Source organism: Chlorocebus sabaeus, chromosome 17, assembly GCF_047675955.1.
Source record: "Chlorocebus sabaeus isolate Y175 chromosome 17, mChlSab1.0.hap1, whole genome shotgun sequence".
NCBI classification, from domain to species: Eukaryota; Metazoa; Chordata; class Mammalia; order Primates; family Cercopithecidae; genus Chlorocebus; species Chlorocebus sabaeus.
Window position 1 is genome coordinate 14,417,823 of NC_132920.1, and position 23,708 is coordinate 14,441,530.

Here is a 23,708-nt window from a genome sequence, read left to right on the forward strand (position 1 = left end):
ATCTATCTATCTATCTATCTATCTATCTATCTATCTATCTATCATCTATCTATCTTCAAGTGCCATGTGTTGGTCTTTCGCAAGGATATCTCCCCAGCAGGCAGCACAGGACCTTATGCCTAGCAAGTATTCAAGTAAGAGCTACTGAATGAAAATGTCAATGGACTGCACCCAGCTTCCTAAAGCTCAGTGGTGACTGTGTGTGTGTGTGTGTGTGTGTGTGTGTGTGTATGTGTTTGTGTATTTTTGAGACCGTCTCACTCTGTCATCCAGGCTAAAGTGCAGTGGCATGGTCACCACTTACTGCAGCCTCAATCTCCTGGACTCAAGTGATCCTCCCACCTCAGCCTCCTGAGTAGCTGGGACTACAGGCTCATTTTTTATTTTTATTTTTAGTAGAGACAAAGTCTCACCATGTTCTCCAAGCTGGTCTCAAACTCCTGAGCCCAAGTGATCCTCCAGCCTTGGCCTCATCCAAGTGCTGAGATTACAGGAGTGAGCTATTGTGCTGGTCAACAACAACATTTTATAGCAGGGTGAGGAAGATGCAATTAGTTTGTGGAGTGCAGTGAACCTATCTCAAAGCTGTGTTTGTCAAGCCAGCACACTGTCTTTCTCTAGGTCATGTGGCTGTTTGCACAAGGCTGATAGCTGAAAAGAGGGAGGTGTTGAAGAACCCCCTGCCACCCCTTGGCTGCCACAAAAGCCTGGTGGTTGTGTGATCCTACGTTAAGATAAAGTGAGTCGGAGGATACCAGCCTGCTTTCTTCTGTTCTCAGTCTGTAACCAGAGATCCTAATCTTGACGCAAAGTTGAGGTTCACTTCTGGACATGCTTTATTCTCAAGGGCATGGGGGGAGGAGAAAGGGCACAGTCTGAGGAGGAGGGAGGCTTCCAAGAGAAATTCCTTCCTACTGGTCAAGGGCAGCAGCACGTTACCCACTTACATCCTCCTGGAAGCCTTCTGTTTGTCCGTCTGTCTAGGACCCATCTTGTGTGCACTGAAGGGAGGGACATAGAGCAGGCAGCTTGGGTTTATGATGATATTTCCATGTCAGCCTGTTCGGCACCAACGTACTACACAAAACATACGACACGTGATATTCCTTTCCCTGGTATTGCTAACTTGAAATCTGCGTGGCTCAGGGGCCTCCTGCCTTTGAATAAGACTTGGGAGAGAACCAGACGGCGATCCGAGCCTCTAGCTTTCCATTGACAAGGAGGCAGCTCCAAACTGGGATTACTGATTTCCATTTCAAAACTGCGTTCAATTTAGTTGATTTAAATGACTTGACTTTCCTCTGTGAAATGACTGTGGCACGTGAGCTCAGCCAGTTGCTCTTTGAAAGGCATCAACACGCTCCCTGCAGGGACCGATGGAGCTCCGCCACCCATTGTTTATCTAAAAACAGCGTTTTATTATTGTCGCTCAATTAGTCCAGACAGCGGACACAAATGACTTTCAACAGCTACATCCTGATGCTCTGCATCACACATAAAATGCCAAAGATTGCTCTAATAGCTAGCTAATAAAATCAAAATGTGCCTTTGTTGACTCAAGATTACTCACATCGTCACTCTTTCTACCGAAATCTCTTCTTAATCTAATTACATACAATGTTTCCACTTTAGTAAAAGAACATTAACCTCAATAATCAACAATTCTGTCCTCAATTTATTTATGAGCAAGCAACCAAGGTTTTTCTGAACGTAAACTTTGAAGGAGAGTTTATTTTCTATACACAAACTAGCATATTTTTTTTTCTCTCAAGGTCAAAATATTATTGCCTCTAGGGTTTTTCCCTTCAAGCCTTTTTTCTTCCTAAAAATTGCACAATCTGTCATTTCATAGACACCCACGAAATGCCACTCCTAAGTTTCTCCCTGTTTATACTAACTGCTGTGAAAATGCTATTATACGCAAATATTTCAACTGTTTTGCAAACATATGCTTTCATACAGTCATACTTACCGCAGGCGCGGTTGCCTGAAATAGGAAAGACCCTTTGAAAAAGAAATGAAATGCATTGAACCTCTCAACATTGGCCATTTTTCAATTGCGTCTTGGAAGCATGGATGACTTTTAACATTTAGAAATTACATTTGCCAGTGATTGCACTAGAACTTGGTTCTTTGAACGAAAAGATCCCTGACACTCGATTTATACCTCTAATTTAGAGCATGGGAAAAGTTGAGGATCAGAGACGTGAAGAGATTTAGCTCAGGTGAGTAACCACATGAGGGACTGGGACCCAGGTGTTTTAAGAGCTCCCTGGATGGGCGCAAACACAAAATACAAGAATTGGGATAATAAAGACTCCTCCTTATGGTGTGGTCATGAGGGCCTGGATTCTTCAGTGGGGGTTTAGTTGTTTAGCTGGATTGAAGCTGTGCTTTGTGGCTGGCCGCCACCACCCACTCCATTACCTTCATCTCAAAACACACACATGCGCTCTTTGGTAATATAACATTTCTCAAGTTTTCATTTGAGTTTAAGGTTGGACTACATCCAGGCCAAACATAAAGAAAATCTCAAGGCCGGCCTTCCCCTCCTCATAAGCCCTGCCAATTTCCCTCAGGTTTCAGCATAGATGGGGAACCAACGTTACCTCACGTCTCAAGACTCCAACTCTGGGCAGGCTTGGTCTCGCCCCCTCTCTGCACCCTCCTTGGGGTGAGAAGAAAGAGGGTGGTGTTGGCAATGTGACAGGAATTCCTCGTTTTACCCATAAGCAGAGAAATTACAATAAGTCAGGACTGAAGGACAAAGTCAAGGAACCTGCAATGGCAGTGGTAGGAGCCTGTGAATGAATGTGCATCTGGGAAGCCAGAGCTCTGTCCTCCTGAGCCCACTTCTTGCTTGTTACCTTGGACTGAGCCTCTAGCATTTTATCAGGAGAACCAGAAGCAGGAGCTCATGGCCAAAGAAGTGCCTAAAAGTCAAACAACCTTAACTTTGGTCCATAGCAAAATACATCTGTCACTTAACTAGCTCTAAGCCATTTGGGCACAATTCTTTTTTTAACTAATTAATTAATTTTAGAGACAGAGCCTTGCTCTGACATTGAGGCTGGAGTGCAGTGGTGTGGCCAAAGCAAACTACAGCCTGGAACTCCTGGGCTCAAGTGATCTCCCCATCTCAGTCCCTTGAGTAACTAGGACTATAGGCATATGTCACTATGCGTGGTTAATTTTTTATCTTTTTTTGTAGAAACAGGGTCTCACTATGTTGTCCAGGCTGGTCTTGAACTCCTGGCCTCAAGCAATCCTCCCACCTCGGCCTTTCAAAGTGTTGGGATCACGGGCGTGAGCCACCACACCTGGCCATGGGCACATCCCACAATTTTTTTCTAATTATGTTATCCTTACCTCTCGGTGGAACGGACTGCTCTTTGAAAAGCACAAAACGTCCCGTCAATGCAAATCCTTATTTGCCCCAATCTCTTATTTTTGTGGAATGATGATGAGTGCAAAGAAGAGGTAAGAGGCATCTAATGTCTGCAAATGAGTTAGAGAAAGAGTAAAAAGAGTACTTTGGCAGGATCACAGGGTTATTTTATTAATTACGAGCTATTACTTAGGGATCATATGTCCTGTGTATGCCTTTAAAAAAATCCTTTTTTTTTTTTTTTTTTTTGAGACGGAGTCTCGCTCTGTCACCAAGGCTGGAGTGCAGTGGCCGGATCTCGGCTCACTGCAAGCTCCGCCTCCCGGGTTCCTGCCATTCTCCTGCCTCAGCCTCCCGAGTAGCTGGGACTACAGGCGCCGCCACCACGCCCGGCTAATTTTTGTATTTTTTAGTAGTGACGGGGTTTCACCGTGTTAGCCAGGCTGGTCTTGATCTCCTGACCTCGTGATCCGCCCGTCTCGGCCTCCCAAAGTGCTGGGATTACAGGCTTGAGCCACCGCGCCCGGCTTTTTTTTTTTTTTAAATCATGCTGTTATCCTTCTGGCCCTCAAATTCTTTCAGATCGGTGACAGTTGGTTGGTTTCTCTTCCTTCGCTGCCTGCCCTCACAGGGTGAAATACCATCCCCAACTGGGGGCCGCCATCCAGCTAGCTGCTTGGCTGGGTGGCGGGCTTCCTTTATTTCCACTGGCTAACGTCTCAACAGTACTGTACTCCGGCTTTTAAAACCTTCCGCAGGAAGCCACACAAATGACCCTCAAAATGTGTGGGTTTCTCTGGAACTCTTCACCTTGAATTTTTAAGCCCTCACCCTCTCCTAAGTTCTGGCCTCTCCTGCTTTCTGAAACCACAAGGCAGTTAGAGATTCTAATCTCACAACACAAGTCACTTTGGCATTCACAGTCAGATGTCAGCTGGGGTCACATTTGCCTGTATGTGGTGGAAAGTTCTAAGCAGTTGCAGTTGCTTTTGTGATATGCCAGTTGACTTGGAGAGAGAGCCCCAAAACCCAACAGGAAGGTGGGTTTTCTGAGGCATGTTAAAAATATATTTACGTTTGTTTATATGTGAGTGATTATTTTTAGTCTGCAGAAGAGGATTTGACAAGGATCTAGAAGCTCAGTGGGGGCATGGCATAACTAGTGATATTTGTGCCTGGACAAAAGCAGTCATTTGGGCTCTTCTCTTGGTTGTTGCCCCACTTTCCTTTCTCCTTGCCAATCCCACAGTTATGGAGAAGGAGGTAACATGGAGCCCGGGTCTGCTTCTCCATGTAGTTTCTCTGTTCCTCTGTAGACTGCCTGCCACGACCAGCATGCCATTCTTGAGCAGCACATAGTTGAGCTTTTGGCTTCAGGAAGCTCTTTCTTGCTGTTAAGTGGCAAGGCTGTAACTTCAGAAGTCTCTGCCCTGTGGTGCGGTGCTCAGCATGGCCTGGGTGCTCAGTGGCTAGCAACTGTGAGCTCAAGCCTCACCTTCAGGCCATGCGAGCAGGTTGGCTGGACATCTATAATCTAGATAGTTCCTGCTTTGTTGTGGGATTTCCACTCACTGACAGGTGGCCAAGAAGTTTAAAAAGACATGCTGGTTCTTCAGAATCTGGTTTTATGCATTCTTTTCAGATGGAATGACTGGGAAGTAGGGAAGAAAACAGAAAAGCGCACTGGTGCCCTCCTGCAAATGCAGCATCTGTCCCACCTCCATGCAGTCAAGCAAAGCAGAGGGAATGTGAACCAAAAACTTTAAGATGAGGTGAGGGGAAGACCCCAAAGGACCACTGACTGACACTAACTCTGGGACCAATGGCAGGGCCCACAGCATTGACAAATCAATGGTGACTGCTCACAGCCTTTGGTACTTGTGTACCACGGATTGCATCAGTGGAGTTTCTCTTACAGATAAATGTACCTACTCTGTGTATGACTGACCCAAAGCAATGCCTTGCCAGCCCAGAGCTGCCATAGCAAAATACCACACACAGAGTGTCTTAAACAACAGAGTTTTATTCTCTCACACTCTTGGAGGCGAGAAGTCCAAGATCAAGGTGGCAATTTCATTCCTGGTGAGGGCTCTCTTCCTGGTTTGCAGACAGCTGGCTTCTGGCTGTGTCCTCACATGGCCTTTCCTCTGAGTGTGCATGAAAAGAGACAGGGGGAGACATCCCTGGTGTCTCCTCCTGTCTTTACGAGGCTACCAGTCCAATTGGATTAGGGGTCCACCCTTGTGATCCCACTTAACCTTAATTACCTCCTAAAAGCCTATCTCCAAATATAGTCATATTGAGGGGTTAAGACTTTAACGTACGAATTTGGTGGGGACACAGTTCAGTCCACAGCAAGTCCAGACAATATATAGCTGACTCACTTAGTGTTTGGACCATTCCCCTTACAAGCCCTTTATTATTTTCATGTACCCAGATCCAGCTGTGCTCAAGCAGCAGCTGTATCTCTTTATCAGAGAGCTGCCCTCAGTCCAGAAACTATTTTGATAGTGCAATAATGAAGATTGACTTCCTTCTAGAAATGACAGTCTTTAACTGGTGAATGACAGTGAGAGGGAGGTGTAAATACTCCAGCTTCCTTGGTCCCTGGCCAGGACAGCAGTGACAGTACACAGGAAGATCTGGAGAGACGGTAAGTCACATCTCAGCATTTCCTTTCCTGAGGCTTTGCTCAGTGTTGCACCTTGTCCCGGCGTCCTCCTTTCCTTGTGGGGCCCACTTCTCACCAGTTTTTCCTGGCAATATTCCTTAAGTGAATCACTCAGTGTCTGCTTCTGGGGAGTCCAACCTCAGACAACACAAGACCCAAGTGGGAATATTAGTTCCAACACCCAGAATCAACCCAGCATCCCCTCAGCTTAGAAGATTTCTCAACATTTTGAGGTTCAGGCTTTGTAGGTCATTTCATAAAGATTCTCAGAGTGAAATAATCTATAATCCTGTTACACAAGCATAATAGGCAACTGTTTTCCCACTCTACAGGGTCTTCTAGAAGATCCCAGCTCAAAGTCAGTACCAAGGCCCCAAGGGAAATTCTGCTTCCTCAGTCTTAATTTGGAACAACCCAGGCCTTGGCCAAAACTTGCAACCAAGACACTCACAAATCAGATCGTGTTCCCCTCTCCCTGTAGCCGAGCAAATATCAAAGTCAACTGGGGCTTTGTATAGCATTCACCAACTTTGGAAAACTTTTCAAAAATTGTTTTAGTTTCTTTTTTATTGTCTCCTCAGAGTCTGGTAATTCTGGAAAAAGGCCTGTAGATTGCCACTTGGGGAGTCCAGCAGAAAACTAATCCTGCAACTCCAGAAAGCTGGACAGTGACCCCGCTTTTTCCTTTACTGGGAGCTGTCAGCTCTCTCCTTCTGCCTGGCCCTTGGAGCCTTGGGATTGACTCCTATTGCTCTGCAGAGCAGACTGCATTGGCCACAGTGCAAAGGGTAAAACCAATGATTCAAATGGGGAGAAGTGCAGTTACTCGAGCTTCTCCTGCCTTCTATTTACATAAACTTCAAGAACATCTAGTTTAGGAGAAGCATTCACATTTGATTCAACATGACACACTCCCCAGGAAACTTTCCACAGTGCCCACATCACTAGAGCCTGGACTTGCTATGATCACCATGGCTCTTGGGCCAACTCTGGGAACATTCCGAAGATACAAGCTTGGGCCAGAAGCCTAGAGAGAAATACCCAGAAGTCCTACGGGTTATTCCATCTCAGTACACACTTCTCAGACAAGGGCTTGTAGGAAGGCAGATACGACGGGAAAGGAGGTCTCAGGAAAGCTCTCCAAGTCCCATTTCTTAGTCTTAGCTTCCCCTGTTGAAGGTACTGATGGCCTTGGAATGGTGGACTGGGACCTGGATTTTCATGTATAGTTTAGTTTCTACAGAGGGTGCTTCCCAAGCTTTGTGAAGGAAAGAAGCTCTGTGGGAAGGAAAAAGATGGAAGTGGGGAGAGGAAAGGAGAAGCAGTCGGTAGCAAGGTTTGCCTTGTATAGGTCGTGACTTATTTAAGTTTTGCTGGACATGTGTTTTAGGGCCTTGTTTTCACCGTCAACGCACAGATCTGAGGGCGGCCTAGTGAGCACATCCCCCTGCCTCCCCCCACCGCAGGAGTGTTTGTGTTGGAGGAGGGAGTGTTAAATTCCAACCTCAGTACAACTCTTGAAGACTCTGCCAGTTCAGGTATGGCAAACAACAAAATGTGTTGTTGCTTTTCTTTTCTCTTTCCTTTCTTGCCAATCAGAGTGAATGGATTCTGAGCTTTCACTGGTGTTTAAATTAATTTTTGATGAAAAAATAAAGTTGGTGGCGGGGGAGTGGGAGTTAAAATTACAGCCTGCTCTATAAAGGCAAAGTAATTTCTGGAAGGTCATGAGCTGCCACTGGCAAGCATGGCCTGGAGTTAGGAACAATGTACTTGCTGTTTCAGGAGCAAATCCAGGCTGGAGTAGGCTCTCTCCACATAACTCTGGATTGGATTTAGTTCTGGATGCATGCAGGCCTCTCTGGCAGCTGATGGACAAGCTAGGACTGTATGAGCATTGGCCTGTCACTGGCCTAGACTTTATTCTTTAGTCCTGAGGCCACAGCATTTCATGTGGACTTATGATTCCAGTGAGAGAGGGAGAGTGGAGAAGAAACTGGCGTGGCCCCTTGGCTCCTTTATTACCTACGATAGTGCTTGGCGTGCCATAGGTGCTCATCGTGTGCATGTTGAGTAAAGAACTTACCAAAGCAGCCCTATTCTCTAAGTCGTTCACTGAGGAGGTGAAAGTAAGATACAGGGAGTGCTATTAAATGAGAGAAACACACAAGGATCTTCTTAATTTCTCGCTTCCTAAACCTAGAAATTAGATGTGCCATTGAGCTTTGTGAGAAAGGGGATGAAAGAAGCATTACTTGAAGTGAGTCATCCATGCTTGATTGCCTCTACTCTAGGGGCAAGAAACCAGTTGGGTGTTGTGCATAAGAACATGGACCCTGCGGCCAGACTGCTTGGATCAGTGTCCTCCCTCCACCACTTTGTAGCCATCTGACCTCGGGCAAGTTCCTTCACTTCTCTATGCCTGGGCTCCTCATTTATAAACTGGTGATATGAACACAGCCTATGTTCTAGGATTGCTGTGACACTTACATAGAAATAAGTCAACATATATATAGCACACAGAACAATGCCAGGCACACAGCAGTGCTATTTATGGTCTTCTTCCTTCCTCCTCCTCCTCCTCCTCCTCCTCTTCCTCCTCCTCTTCTTACTTTATGCCATTCTATCAGATAAACACTATTTTATTTATTTTATAATTTAGGAACTGATTCTAAACTATATTAAGTAATTTGTTTAAGGTCGAGCATCTAGTGAGTGCTGGGCACTGTGTTGGAGCTTCAGTCTGTCTGATTTCAAGGCCTGTGCTCCTGCCAAGGTGAGGTGTTTCACACATCCCCTTCTTGCCATCCTGGTGGCATCCTCTCGACCACCAAAGCTTATGAAAACATGCCACTCAGGTTAGCTTCCACCGGACACTGACAGAGGAGCAATTATACCTGTGCCAAGGAAAGTTCTCAACGCCAGTAAGGGTTCTGGCTACTGTGGTATACTTAGAGGAAATGAATTTAGGAAGTTTTAATTAAGATTTCAAGGATGAGAAGAGGAAAATATGAAGGAGATGGAATAAATATTCTTCGACTTTGATTGGGAGGGTCAAAATGCCCTTTCGCTGTCTCATGAAGATTGAAGTTCTAGGATTCAGGAATAGAATTCTTTGCTATTGAGTATTAAAAAGCAATAGAGCTCCAAATATATGCAATCAATTCATCCCATCTTTAGGGAAACCTAAATCTAAGCCGCCTAGTATAGAGAACCACTTGTCCTGTGAGTAAAACCACTTTTGCAAGACTTAACAGAGAATAGGAGCAGGAAAGAGACCAACATAAGGCAGTTGCTAGACAACAGAATTGCTTTACAGTTCTGACTTCACAACCTCGTTTTCCTGACCTGATAGTTCTGAGATGAACTTCTCTGGGTGTATCTAGAATCTATTTCTTCTGTGAGGTGGTCACTTGTAAGCCATGTTTCTTTGTCCAGTAGCGTTTCAGTGCTACCTAAGCATCTGTACGGCTATTGTGTCTGACCTGCTGTGGTGATTGAAACATATAGTTGGAACAGGAGGCAGTGTTTTTTTTTTTTTTCTCCAATAGATTTCTAAAACCTTTAAATGAAGTATTGCATGTATACAGAGAATTACATAGATCATAAGTATATAGTCCAATGAGCTATCACAAAATGAATGTACCTGTGTAAGTGCCACTCAGGTTAAAGAATAGAGCATTATCAGCTCCCAAGAAACCCACTGAATATTCCAGTTTATCATGCTCTTCCTTCTCTCCAAAGGTTACCACTGTTCTGACTTATAATGCCATCGGTTAGTTTTACTTATATTTGTATTTGAGCCACATATAATTAGAATCATACATTCTGTATCCTTTCAATTCTGGCTACTTTCACTTACTGTTACATTTGAAAGTTTCAGTAGATTTGCATGTAAAAGGAGTTCATGTATTTTTATTGCTGAATAGTTTTCCATTCTATAAATATACTATGAGTTATTTACCCATTCAACTGTCCATTTAATGGTTATTTAAGTTGTTTAAAATTTGAGGTTATTATGAATAATGCTGCCACGAACATTCTTATACATGTCTTTTGTGTATATTTCTGTGGGAGTACATATCTGCAAGTGGAATTGCTGAGTCAGAAAGTATGCATATAGTACTTAGCGTTAGAGGAAACTTGCCAAAGAGTTTTCCAAAGTGGAAATGTGCCAGTTTATGCTTCCATCAACAGTATGTATGTTCAAAATCCTTGCTAACATTTGGTATTGTCAGGCTTTTAAATTATGATCATTGCAGTAGGTGTGTAGTGGCATGCCATTGTGGCTTTAATTTTTATTTTCCTGAAGACTGATAAAGTTGAGTACCTCTGAAAATGTTAATTGGCAATTTGGCGACCTTTGGTGAAGTGTCTGAACATGGCATTGTGTTATTTGTCTTCTTTATTGATTTGTAGTTTTTATATATTCTGGACATGCGTTATATGTGTTGCAAATAATTTCTCCAACTATATCGATTGCCTCTTCGGTACTTTAGTGGTATTTTGGGGTGAACAGAACGTCTTAAAATTAAAGGACCGCAACATATCTTTGCCTTTGTGATTAGGACATTTTGTGACTATTTAAAAATCTTCTTCCAAGATCATAAAGATATTCTCCCATGTTAACTTCTAGAACAGGGGTTGGCAAACTGTGGATTGTGATCCAAATCCATTCTGCCAACTGTTTTTGTAAATAAAGTTTTATTGGGATACAGTCATGCTCATTCATTTACACATCACCCATGACTACTTTTGTGCTACAACAGACCTTATGGCACACAAAGCCCAGAATGTTTATTCTCTGACTCTTTACAGAAAAAGTTTGCCAAACCCTGTAGAAGATTTATTGTTTTGCCTTTCACATTTGGAATTGATATTTGTGTATACTGTGCAGTAGGGATCAAGATTTTTTTCCATATGAATATGTAATGGAACCAGTGTCATTTATTAAGGGATTATCCTTTCCCCATGATTCCCTATGTCATAAATCAAATCAAGTATACATATATGCATGGATCTGTTTCCAGATTTTCAATTCTTTTTATTGGTCCATTTTTCTATCCCATGACCAATGCCACTCTGTTTTACTTGGTGCACTTTTAAAAGTGAGTCATGATATCCTCCCACTTCATTTTTCTTCAAGATTGTCTCTGTTACTGTTAAGACTTAACATATCTATATTAGTTTTTGAATCAGCCTGTCAATTTCCTCAAAACACCTTCCTGGGATTTAGATTGGCATTATATTGATTCTGTAGATCAATTTGGAGAGGTTTGACTTATTTACAGAGATGAGATCCTTCCAGTTCATAAAAGTGATGTATTTATTTATTTATTTAGGTCTTCTTCAATTTCTTTCAATAATATTTAGACATGACTTTGATATCCTGTGCATATTTTTAATTGGTTTATCTCTAGGTATCTTTGATGCTATGATAATTTATGTCAACACTAGCTTTTGTGTAAAAGAAAAAAACGACTAACTAGTTACCTACTGATATGGTTTAGCTCTGTGTCCCCATCCAAATCACATGGCAAATTGCAATTCCCAGTGTTGGAGGAGGGGCCTGGTGGGAGGTGATTGGATCCTGGGGACAAATTTTCCCCTTGCTATTCTCATGACAGTGAGTTCTCATGTGAGCTAGTTGTTTAGAAGGGTATAGCACTTCCCCCTTCTTTCTCTTCCTCCTTCTCTGGCCATGTAAGATGTGCTTCCTTCTTCTTCATCTTCCACTGATGATTGTCAGTTTCCTGAGGCCTCCCCTACCATGTTTCCATGCAGCCTGCAGAATCAGGGGCGAATTAAACCTCTTTTCTTTGTAAATTACCCAGTCTCAGGTAGTTCTTTATAGCAATGTGAGAACAGACTAATACACCCAGCAAATGCCATGCCGTAGTGGAAATATTGTGGAGACCTAAAACAATATAACATGTTCTAAGAAATAATAATTGTTGGGTGGTAAAGGGAAATGACAAGCCTGGCAGGAAAAAATAATCACACACAGCACATGTATATATACATACTCACTTAAGTGTCTGTCTCTTCCATGAGTTGAGAATGCATACTGGTATTGGCTCATGTGGCCTTGGGCCCTTAAGACTCTATGACAGAATGGAAAGAGTGTTAGTGGAATGTCAGGACTCCTGGATCCTAAGCTTGGTTCTTCACAAACTAGTTGTGAAATTTCAGGCAAAGCTCTACTTAACCTCCTTAGATCTCAGTTTTTACACCTCTAAAAATAGAGTTGGCTCTAACATCGACTTATAAATAAGGAAAAGGAACCCTTTGGTTCCTGGTGAGTTTTGACATAGGGATATCCTGGGTATGATTTGCGGGGGGGGGGGGGGGGGGGGTCTGCCTGCCAAGAGATTTCTTAAAGAAAAGCTATCTCCCCACTAGTTTGTGAATGCTTAGTAATTCTTTGACAGAAAAAATGTCTCTGAGAGAGGGGATCCCCTGAGGTGAACAAGCAGAGGAATAACAGATGCAAGAAGAGATCACAAGGATCAGGCACAGGTGTCTTACCTGAAGTACGTTCCAGAGGTGGAGAAGGTTCAGGAAAAAGCATAGAGGCAGAAGCTGGCAGTGCCCATGCAGGGACTTCCCTTTGAATCATGAAAGTTTCGTAGAAGAGATGAATTAGGATTCTGCCTTAAAAGTCTTTAAAGAAAGAGTTACAATCAATGGACAAAAAGTGCTGCCGTTTCTCTTTGTGTTTAACAGTGATGATGAGGCGTGGGTGGAGCAGCAAAAACCGTTTGTCAGAATTCATGGTCCTCCTCACCTAGTAAAATATTCACCCTGGAATCTTTCCTGATCTTTGATCCCTGATCCCTGCTGCCCGATCAGAGACTCCATTCCCAGCACACCCCTGCATCTGGGTTGGGTCAGTAGAACATATAAAATTGGTATTTGTTACTTCTGAACCACGACCATTAAGAAGCATGTGTGCCTTCTCCATCTTTTTTTTCTCTTTATATAGCTAGAACCTAAGGACTCCCAGTTCCCAGGAGATAATGGAGCCACAAGATGTAAGGAGCCTGCCTAAGCTTTGTGCTGCTATAACAGAATACCTGGGACTGGGTAATTAATTAAGAACAGAAATTTATTTTTTACAGTTCTGGAGGCTGGAAAGTCCAAGATCAATGCACCAGCGTGTTAACTGCTTGGTGAGGGTCTAGTCTTTGCTTCCAAGATGGTGCCTTCAATGCTGCAACCCCTGGGGGGAAGAACAGATGTATCCTCACATGGTAGATAGCAGAAGGGCAAAAAGGGATAAACCCTCTATCAAGACCTATTATAAGGACACCTAATCTGATTCATGAGAGTAGAGACCTTATGGCTTAATCACCTCTTAAAGGCCCTACGTTTGAATACTATCACATTGGCAACACTCGAATTTTGGATGGGACACATTCAAGCCATAGCAGAGCCTCAATCCTTGAGTTATCTCATTGAGGAAAGTGGCGTGCCCACCAGGAATATTTGCACCAGACTGTTCGGTGAATGAGAAATAAAATTCTGTTGTGTTAAGTCACAAAAGTTTGAGGTTTATTTGTTACAGCAGCCAATGTTAACCTAAATAATGCAGTTTGTTTCCGAAACAATTCACAGTATTGACAGGAAAGGAATAAAAGCACAATGTTGTTCTATGACTGCCATTTCACCTAGGAAAAGAGAGAAAATGTGAAAGGAGGATAACTAAAAAAAAAGTTTCCCCAAACTTTTTAAAGTCACTGGAGAATGTTCACAATTTATATAAAAATAGGATGATAATAATGTCAACACGTAATATCTGTGCCTAATAGATTTGCACTCCCCCAAGTTGCATTTTAATTTCCCTAAATTGGCTCATGACATATTCTTATGTGGGATTCAACATTTAGCAACAAATAAGACTTCCTTCTCTCTTGGCACTTCTTACTCCTCCCTTTCCCCCACGCATCCATATCCCTGCTGCCTTCTCCTTCCCACAAAGCTCATTTTTGGCAAAGTGGTTTTTATAAACCACACATTTTAATGAATTAAGTGTAGTCCCACGATCACACTTACATTCTCCTACAGTCCCCTGACTTCCACACTCCTACAGCTATGGGAATTTTCCCTCACACCTCCAGAAAGGAAAAAAATGAATTGAAAATTTTGTCTATAAGTAGAAAAGTTATGCACAGAATGTGATGGTTCTCCCACTTTTCTTCTTCTTTTTCTTTTTTTTTTTAATGCAAGAAGGAAGATGATTTTCAAACATTGCACGTCCTCTGAGAAACTAAAATATTCAGTGCTGTTTTCTTTTGGCAGTAGCATAATTGGTTGTGATCATAAACCCACATAGTTCCTTTTATCCTTTTTAGTGGCAGCTTCACGGACTGTCTTCTACCCTGTCAAAGAAGAGAGTTGGGGTGTTTGACAGCAAAGAAATTTAGGAGAATTTCAGAGCAGAAAAGGACCATGTACATCATAGTTTCTAACCTTCTTATTTTACTGCTGTGGATACTGAGGTTCATAGGTGGTTTAACTTGCCCAAAGTCATGGGGTTAGCCAATAGCTCCTGGGAAATTTAAGCTATACCCAAATTTTACAGTTTGTATCACATGAAGTTTCAATCACACAATCTTCTTGGATCATTGCAACAGCTGCATGATGGTACTAGAACCACCCTCTGCTAGAGAAGTGAGAAGACATAAGAATGCTCATCAGAGTGCTAGGCCTTAGAATTGCATCCCTGATCACTGAGTCCATGTTCTCAAGTCCACCTAGCATTTTTTTTCCCCATTTTTTTGTGGTGTCACCAAAAAAAAGCATTAGACACTTGGCCAGGGTCTGGAGTTACCTAGACAAAGGGCATAATCTATGCTCTCCAAGAGCACATAGTTTAGTGAGGGCAGATAAATAAACTGGTGTTTCCAATCCAGTATGATCAATGCTTCCATCTTTTGCACTTGGCATGCAATCATTTCAGAAGCAATGGTTGCATTTCCCAAGGGAAAAAAAAAAAAAAAAAACAGCAGCAGTGGTAGCAGCAGCAGCAGTAGCAGCAGCAGCAGCAGCAGCTGATGGCTGACTCATCAAACGAGGAGGCACCAACAGCTTTGCCTCCCAACTAAGGAACATCTTATTCAAACTCCCTCCCACCCCCCATCACCACCTGTAGGCTTGGAACCAATAAAGGCTTTGGAAATGAAAGATAATGTGCTAATAGGATGTTAAAACAAAACCACTCTCACCACCCACCATCAGAGGTAGTTTGTGTAAAGGCGTTATTCCTGAGCCTCGCGCTTCATTTCATGACTCCAGCTTGTGGCACTTTGCTAGGTTTGCAAGTGTTGCTTATCCAGAGAGCTCAGAGATTGTTTTTGGCAAAGGACTCAACGCAGGCAGATCCAACCCCTCTCACTGTCTCTTTCTTGTTGCCAAAACATAAGACTCTTAGTTTAATGGAAAAGTCGTGTGAATTTTGCTTCCAAGGAATAACCTGAGATTACAGTTAAAATTAAGTAGTAGAGGAAGGTTGGGAATTAGAAAAACTAAAATCTGGTCCTGAAAATTAATACTGTGTATACCATTCCTTTAATACTGTGTATACCATACCATTAATGCTGTGTATCAATTTTAGCTCTTGAACAAGGCTATTCACCTCTTGGTTTTAGTTTTTCCATCTTTGAAATAAGAAGAGTGAACTAAATATTTCCTAAAGTCTCCAACAATTCTGGCAAGTATACATTCAAAATTTTGTTATTTAATTTTAGAGAATATTTATTGAGTTCAGTTACCGTTAGTTATGTGCCAGTCACTGTGGTACACACTGGTGAAAAGAGGTGAGAGGCCCAACTGCCTTTCAACATGGCTGAGAGACTAGCTAGGGAGTGGAGCAGTTAAAATTTAGCAGGAGGCATGGGTTTGAAGAGGTGTGCACAGGAAGCTGTGGGACACAGAAAAAGGGCACTGGGCACCTCCAGGTTTACTCGATCTTTCTCCACTGATAGGAATCAGAACATGCCACTCTAAAATATGCAACTTTAACATATTGATTATTTTGAGCTGAATGAACAGCAGACGTAAGAAAGGATCTCTGATCTCTCCCTTTCTACCTGAAAGCTGACACAGATTTCCTACCAAAAAAGTGTCTTCCCTTCCCTGTACCAGGAAAAAGAGAACATTCCTATTACTGAAGACAGAGAGTGAATGTCAAGATGAATCTATACAAACAAACCTACTAAAACAACCTTTATCTTCCACTAGTTTCTCCAATATTTCCTAGTCACTTTCCCAAAATTTGCTGCCTCGGTCCAAACTCCTTTTGCTTTTTTCTTGTCACATCTCCACAGTTGATTATTCTTTGTTGAAATGGTATATACCCTCTCGGGCCTCTTCATTTCTTTTTTCTATGAAGGCTCCTATGCCATGCAAAAATATTAACATCAAATAAAATGTATATGCTTTTCTCCTGTTAATCTGTCTTCTGTCAGTTTAATTCTCAGGCCCAGCTGCAGAACCTAAGAGGGTAGAGGAAAAATCTGTCCTCCCTTACACCACCTTTGCTCTTCCCTGGGAGATTGGTCTACATGGACCACGTCAACAAGACTCCTGGGCCATCTGGTTTCTTGTTGGCTTCAACTGACAGGCGGCACTTTAGGAGACTTGGGGAGAGAGGAGAGGCAGCTCTGGAGTATTTCTTTCTCTCCCTGGAAGGATGACTCCATCAAGTATCACTGCTCATCCCAAACTCACTTACTGTCTCCCTTACCTTCTCTCTTATGACCTACAGATAATGAGAGCTCCACTGCTGCTGCTAATCCAGAGTTTCTATACCAGTTCCTGTAGTTTCACTTAACTACACCCACAACTTTATCATTAGTTCCTTGTAAATAAACTTTCCTCATATTTAGCTTGATCAGAGGGTGTCATCTGTTTTCTGTTGGGACCCTGGAGGATGTAGGCATGAAAACCACTTTTGAGATGTGTGTATATTGGAGGTAGTGAAGGAGCACTTAGTTAAAAGGAAAGAAGGGGCAGGAGAATGGGGAAAGTGTCCCAGAGGAAAACAGAGTTAAGTCTTAAAAGATGTCTTGAAAAGACACAATGTCTTGAAAGAAATAATGAGAAGGGAGAAATAATTTCAGAGAGAAACATGTGGAGGCTCAGAGACTTGAAAGTGTCCTGGGAAAGGTGCAAATGATCAAGGTGACTGCAGGGAAGGACTGGTAGGTGGGAGGATGGTAAGCGATGAGGCTGGAGGGGAGGTGAGGGAGAGATCATGAAAGACTCTGTATGTTCTGTGAATGAGTTTGGGCTCTATCCTGAAGACAATGGGAAATTACTGAAAGATTTTTAAGCAGAAAAGTAACATAACCTGATTGGAATTTCAAAATATTCCTCTGGTATGTAGTGTGGGAGAAAGCAGGACTAGAAGCAGGGAGATAGTTTGGCATGTTCCTTCAATGATCAACGCAAGAATCAGTCGATGAAATTTGGTAGTGGTGGTGGGGCAGCAGGAAGTATATGTGAGAACTATTGAGGAATTTGGTGAGGAATTGGGTCTGGTAGTAAGTCTGAAATGATGCCCAGATGTTTGAGTTGGGCCAGTTAATAGATGTTGGAATCATTCATAAACAGATGGGATCCTAAAGGGGGAACTGTATTAGTCTGTTCTCACATTGCTATAAAGAAATACCTGAAACTGGGTAATTTATAAAGAAAAGAGGTTTAACTGGCTCACAGTTCCACAGGCTGTACAGAAAGCATGCTGGCATCTGCTTCTGGGGAGGCCTTAGAAACTTACAATCATGGTAGAAGGCAAAAAGGGAGCCAACACTACATGGCCAGAGCAGGAGAAAGAGAGAAAGAAGGAAGAGGTGCTACACACTTTTAGACAACCCGATCTCATGCTAACTTACTCACCCACTATCACGAAAACAGCACTGAGGGGATGGTGTGACCTATCCATGAGAACTACACCCCCTTGATCCAGTCACCTCCCACCAGGCTCCACCTCCAACACTGAGGGTTAGAATTCAACATGAGATTTGATGGGGACACAGATTCAAGCTATATCAAGAACTAAACTCAATTAACTCTTCATTCATTTTTTTTCCAGTACCCTCAGGAACTTGCCCTGATCACTGGCTTTTTTTCAACATTCAGCCTGCATATTGCACTTCAGTGGCCTCTGCTATTATGACCTGGCAAGTGGGGATCATATCAGTTCCTTCCTCACATTTAAAAATTACTGAGTGAATACATGCACAGTTCCAGGCACAGAGTAAACATTGAATAGAGGTTACTATGAAAACCAATGTATAAACTCAGTCCAAAATATGGTTATAAAACATCTTTGCTCATTCAATACATCCTTTTTGAGTGCCTACTTCGTGCCTTTTGTCGTTTATTCCTTATGTGGGCAACTGTCAAAAAGCTGTGAGAAAGGGCTTATGCCATTTAAAAAATTTCTTATCTCTCTTTGTGTTCTTCTCCATTTCTCCTTTGTTCTCCCTCTCTTCTTCTCCTCTTCCTCCTCCTTCATTTTCTTTGGCTTTCTTTTTCCTATATGCATACAGTTTTTGTGTCTGGGAGAAAAAAGTCTAGAGAGCTAGATTTTTAGAGAACATTTAAAAAAAACTTGCCTGGATTATTGATTCATAGCTTTATAATGCACTCAGTATAGTAAGGACATTTATAGATTTCATGAGCTGTTTAATATCTATTTGTGGAGCACCACCATGTGCAATCATCTTGGACTCATTATGTTTCTTTGACTGCCCAGTGAGTCATAATAAGCCTCTGAAAAATGTAGAATAATGGTTTAGAACTAGAGGGAATGAAATAGCAGTCAAAGTCAAATATAAAATTATTAGTACATGTAGTCTGTAAGAGTAATCAAGACAAGGAAGGGATAGAGGGCCTATTATTACACGCACATGTGTGCACATGCATGTGCATGCACACAAACTTTAAAGGGTTTGCAGTAAAGGGGAAGGTTGCTGGGGAGCCCTATGAAGAAGATTCTTAAAAGTGACGGGTTGCAGATCTATTTTCCATTAAGATTCAAACACGTGGGGGTAGGGAGCTCAAATTATGGGGAGGAAATAGAAAAGCCAATGGAGAACCTTCTGAGAAGATGAAGCCCTGTACTGAGAGGATAAAAGAGACTTTATTCTCCAGCAGTTAAAATGAAGAGGAAGAAATCATTTCTAAACAGGGCACAAGAAATAGCTTCATTTCTCCCTATTAACCTCTGTTCCCCCAAAGAAAGCCAGTTGAAGCAAGCAGGACAAAAGAATTCTATGTAAGCATAGTGAAGAATACCTTCTGTGATGGGAGCCATATTTTGAAAAAATATTAATGTAATTTTCTTTTTCAGTTTTACAAGTATAGATCTTTATTTCTAATTGGTTCCAAGGTCATCAGCCCAGAGGTCTGTCGGTGTGTTCTATGGTGTGCAAAGGGGAAAAAAGAGTGATATTCAGCATTTGATATTTTAAACAGGTTTTCAAGCAAGATAATAGCCTTGAAAGAAGACTTTTCTTTTCTTTTTCTTTTTTTTTTCTGAGACCCATCTGAATTGCTTTATCTCCTCTTTTGGCCTATGTACTGAATTCTTATCATTTTATGTTATCTTTGCATCCATTTTGAATATAAATCGGACTTTCTCATACAGAAGCAGGGTTTTATCTTCTTCGGCACAGTTTCCAGTTTTCTGCCTCCTCCCAGTTCCTCAAGCTGGTTAATCCAGACATTTGCCCTATACAACTCCTTTCACCTGGCAACCACCTCCCTAGGGAACAGTTAGACACAGCCTACTTGACTTGCCTCACTGACCTCCACACCCCATGTGGACTGCACGGATGTGCACCAGTGACTACTTCTCAGCCACAGCACAACTCCGTGGAATTCAGTCTGCTTGCTCTAAACTCACCAATTAGAACTCCCCCAGGGAAACCTGCTTAGGTAATGCCCTGGACCCCAATAAAGGCTTTGACCCACAGGTTTTTCTCTTTTCCTTGCTCTCTGCCCACTGAGTGAGCACATATGTCCCTGATGGCGCCTCAGTTCCGTTGGTCCTGCAAAGCGTGCTGCCCTTCTTTCTCTGGGATCTGTAAGTAATAAACTGCTTCTTCTGGTATTTCATGTGTTCTGTGAAGTTGCCTCCTCTGTGTCTCACCTGACAAACACATGTGAACCTAACTTCTTTCCAAATCATGGTTCTTCTAGAGAATGGCTATCTTGGCAGGAATAAACTGGACACAGTCCAGATAAGAGCCACAAGGGCATCTGCCAGTACAAACAAATTTTCTGTGAGAGGGGCACCTGGTCACAGGTTGAACACTTAGGCATGAGGCTGTCCACCAAGATAAAGAAGCACCCCAAGAAAGGCACACTGTAAACATCTACAGGAAAATCCTTGGAGCCCTGTCAAGTCAGCACTAGAGTTTATATTCACTGTCTGGAGAGAGACCTCAAGAACAAATTAGAAATACAACAGCCTATTCAGCACCAACAAGAATTACCCAGATCTACAAGTTCCCCTGCAGGGTAGAAAAGTTATTCCTTTGGAGACAACAGGTAGGCCATGAAGCTTGCTGGTCCCTGGGAAGAGGAGATACCACAGAGGAAGACAGGCAAGCCCTGCTCTTCCTGTCCCAGGAGATGATGAGAGGAAAAATGAAGAGAGAGTGAAGAGGAGGGGGCTGATTTGGGACTGTCCAAAAGGATTTAATGCAAACACCAAGGAGGCACTGAGACAAAACAGAGGAGCATTGTCAAGGGGATGGAGTGGGACTGGGGAGAGATTTGCCCTTCTGGAAGACTCTATCAGTTGCTATCTGGTAATGAGAGATTGAATACGCAAATGGACAACGACCAGACCATACTTAAAAATAGAACTCTGGCTGGGTGCAGTGGCTCACACCTGTAATCTCAACACTTTGGGAGGCCGAGGTGGGCGGATCACCTGAGGTTGGGAGTTTGAGACAAGCCTGACCAGCTGTTTCTACTAAAAATACAAAATTAGCTGGGCATGGTAGTGCATGCCTGTAATCCCAGCTACTCGGGAGACTGAGGCAGAAGAATTGCTTGAATCTGGGAAGCAGAGGTTGCAGTGAGCCAAGGTGGTGCCATTGCACTCCAGCCTGGGCAACAAGAATAAAACTCTGTCTGGAAAAAAAAAAAAAAGGAACTCTGACCCACAATCTGCAGGAATCTGCCTACCTTATCTATATAACACCCCCTTTATCTACAATAACCAGCCTAGGAAGCCAGTCTGCCTGAAGTCAGACTTGCAGGAAGCCAGATTGCTGTCTCTAGTAACAATTAATGAAGCTGAATAGTAACTTCTGTAATAATCTGCAAAAAATGACCAGAACTTTATGAATAATGGACGGCTTCCCTAATTTTTATCCATGCTTCCAGTGTAGGGCCAACCAGAGAAAGGCAAATATTCACCCCTAAGCAATCACATAGGATGCCCTGCCTCCTAGTGAGCCAGCCACCTCCAGCTTCCCATGCCAGCAATCTCCAATCAGCATACACCTGAAGCCTTCCCTTCATTCCACCCTAAAGCTCCTCCACTCCTCTGCCCGCCTTTGCATTGCTGCCAAAAGTGACAGTGGCAGACTCCCTTGCTATAGAAAGCTCTGAATAAATAGCCTTTGCTTTTCTCATTTGGTTGGTCTTCGTTTATTTCTACAGTAGAGAAGCTTAGAATAGAGTCAGTTGGTCTAACGTGAGGGCCTCTATGGCAGGAAATAGATTGTCTAGGCTGGAGAATTGAATGAGGAATCAGAGTGTGTTACAAATGGCTATAGCTGAGGGAAGATAAAGTCACCCAGAGAGAGCTGTCAGCCCTGACCAAGTGAGAGGAACCAGAACAAGTATTATCCTGGCTATGAACTTGAGCTATGAACTCCAGTGGGGTAAGTGGCTAGCAAGGGACTCCAGGAACGAGGTCCTGGACCTTGACCTCTTTATTCTTCCTTCTATAAGAAGACACGTAAGTCACATCCCTTCCCCTATATAACAAGAAACTATCTGGGAGAGGAGCTGCAGAGAAAAGTAGAAGTGTGAAAAATTGGAATGATTGTGCATTTTTATTTAAAGAGGCTGGGTATCCATTAAAGGGGCTATTTAAATGACTGCGTCATCAGCTTTGCTGTTATTTCCCCACTAACCAGCTCACCCATAAAAGCATATCAGTTATAGGAAAAATATTAAAACCATATTTTCTCTGCATGTTTAAGTTGTAGTTAAGCAAATTTTATAATTCCATAAGAACCGAAACTAACGTATTTTCTTGTTCCTGTGCTAAACAATTCTAGGATAAAGAATAGGTTTTTAGTTGAACAATGCTGAGATCAGGCAAAAACAACTCAGCTACTTGCTCCAGTGAATACCCACTCTTGGAAAATAAGACTGTGGAGCTACTGAAACTGCTGACTTATCAGGACTAACGGGTCACTCATCAAAGCTCGCTTTTATATTCTCACCTTGTGGTGCCTACCAATCCAAAGCTATTGTGCCATAAATTCTGCCCAATCCCAACCAGTTCCCTGCCTTTCAATACCCACCTAAGAATCACCCAGCCTAGGCCCTAAAACCCTAAATAATCCTCCCCTGACTTCTCTCTTCTGAGATGCTACTGGATTCTGTATCTAGATCAAGCTGATGTTCTCTCTTATTGCAGTAAGTCTATAAAAACCTCGCTTTGCTTAACCAACATTTTTTTTTTTCTGGTGGTCTTTTTGGACACTCCACAGCCAGTGCCATTATGCTTTAAATTGCGTGGTCTGGCTATGGAATGCTAGGGGAAAACAGCCACAGGCAACAAGTTAAGCTCATAGCTACAGGAAACAGATGAATTATGTCTGAGCAAAAGTGACTACAACCCAGAAGACCAAAGGTTAGAAGCATACATCCAGCAGAAGCTATAAACACCTATCCTAGTAACAAAGACATAAGACATGTAGTTTCTGTACATGGAATAGACCAATCACACCACTTTTATTTTTGGTGATTTTCTGTACACACAAAGAACAACAATTAAATTGAAGAAGAAAACAGTATACAAAAGAACATATAAAATACCTACATAAATGTATGCACAGATATTATGCATAGTTGAGAACATGCAAGTTCAGGGGTTCTTTTTCCATACCTTGTATTAAAGGAAAGTATTTAGGGAATATGACATGGTTTGGTTGTGTCCCCACCCAAATCTCATCTTGAATTATAGCTCCCATAACCCCCACGTGTCATGGGGGTACTTGGCGGGATGTAATTGAATAATGGGAGTGGATTTTCCCATGCTGGCCTCATGACAGTGAATAAGTCTCATGAAATCTGATGGTTTTATAAAGGGCCGTTCCCCTGCACACAGTCTCTTGCCTGCCACCATGTAAGATGTGGCTTTGCTCCTCCTTCACCTTCCACTGTGATTGTGAGGCTTTCCCAACCGTGTAGAACTGTGAGTCCATTAAACCTCATTTTCTTTATAATTTACCATTATAAAGAATTTCTTTATAAATTACCCAGTCTTGGGTATTTCTTCATAGCAGGATGAAAATGGACTAATACAGAAGAAAAGGAAGGAGGAAGAGAAGGAGAAGAAGGCCCTGATTTTCCTAAGGCATGTCCAACGATTCCTGTTTAATATGT

The 23,708-nt window shown here is 42.5% G+C and overlaps 1 long non-coding RNA gene across 8 annotated transcripts in view; it reads left to right on the forward strand.

The window, feature by feature from the left end:
* Positions 1–23,708, forward strand: part of LOC119626792 (uncharacterized) — a 77,474-nt gene that overhangs the window by 17,323 nt on the left and 36,443 nt on the right. Inside the window, exons 3-4 of one of the 8 annotated variants that reach the window (XR_012089038.1) lie at positions 2,179–7,597; positions 18,157–21,234. This is a non-coding gene — a long non-coding RNA (uncharacterized lncRNA). Of the gene's footprint in view, positions 1–2,178; positions 12,039–18,156; positions 21,235–23,708 lie in introns of those variants that run through there. The other 7 variants (XR_012089039.1, XR_012089041.1, XR_012089040.1 and 4 more) reach the window with 7 other exon arrangements.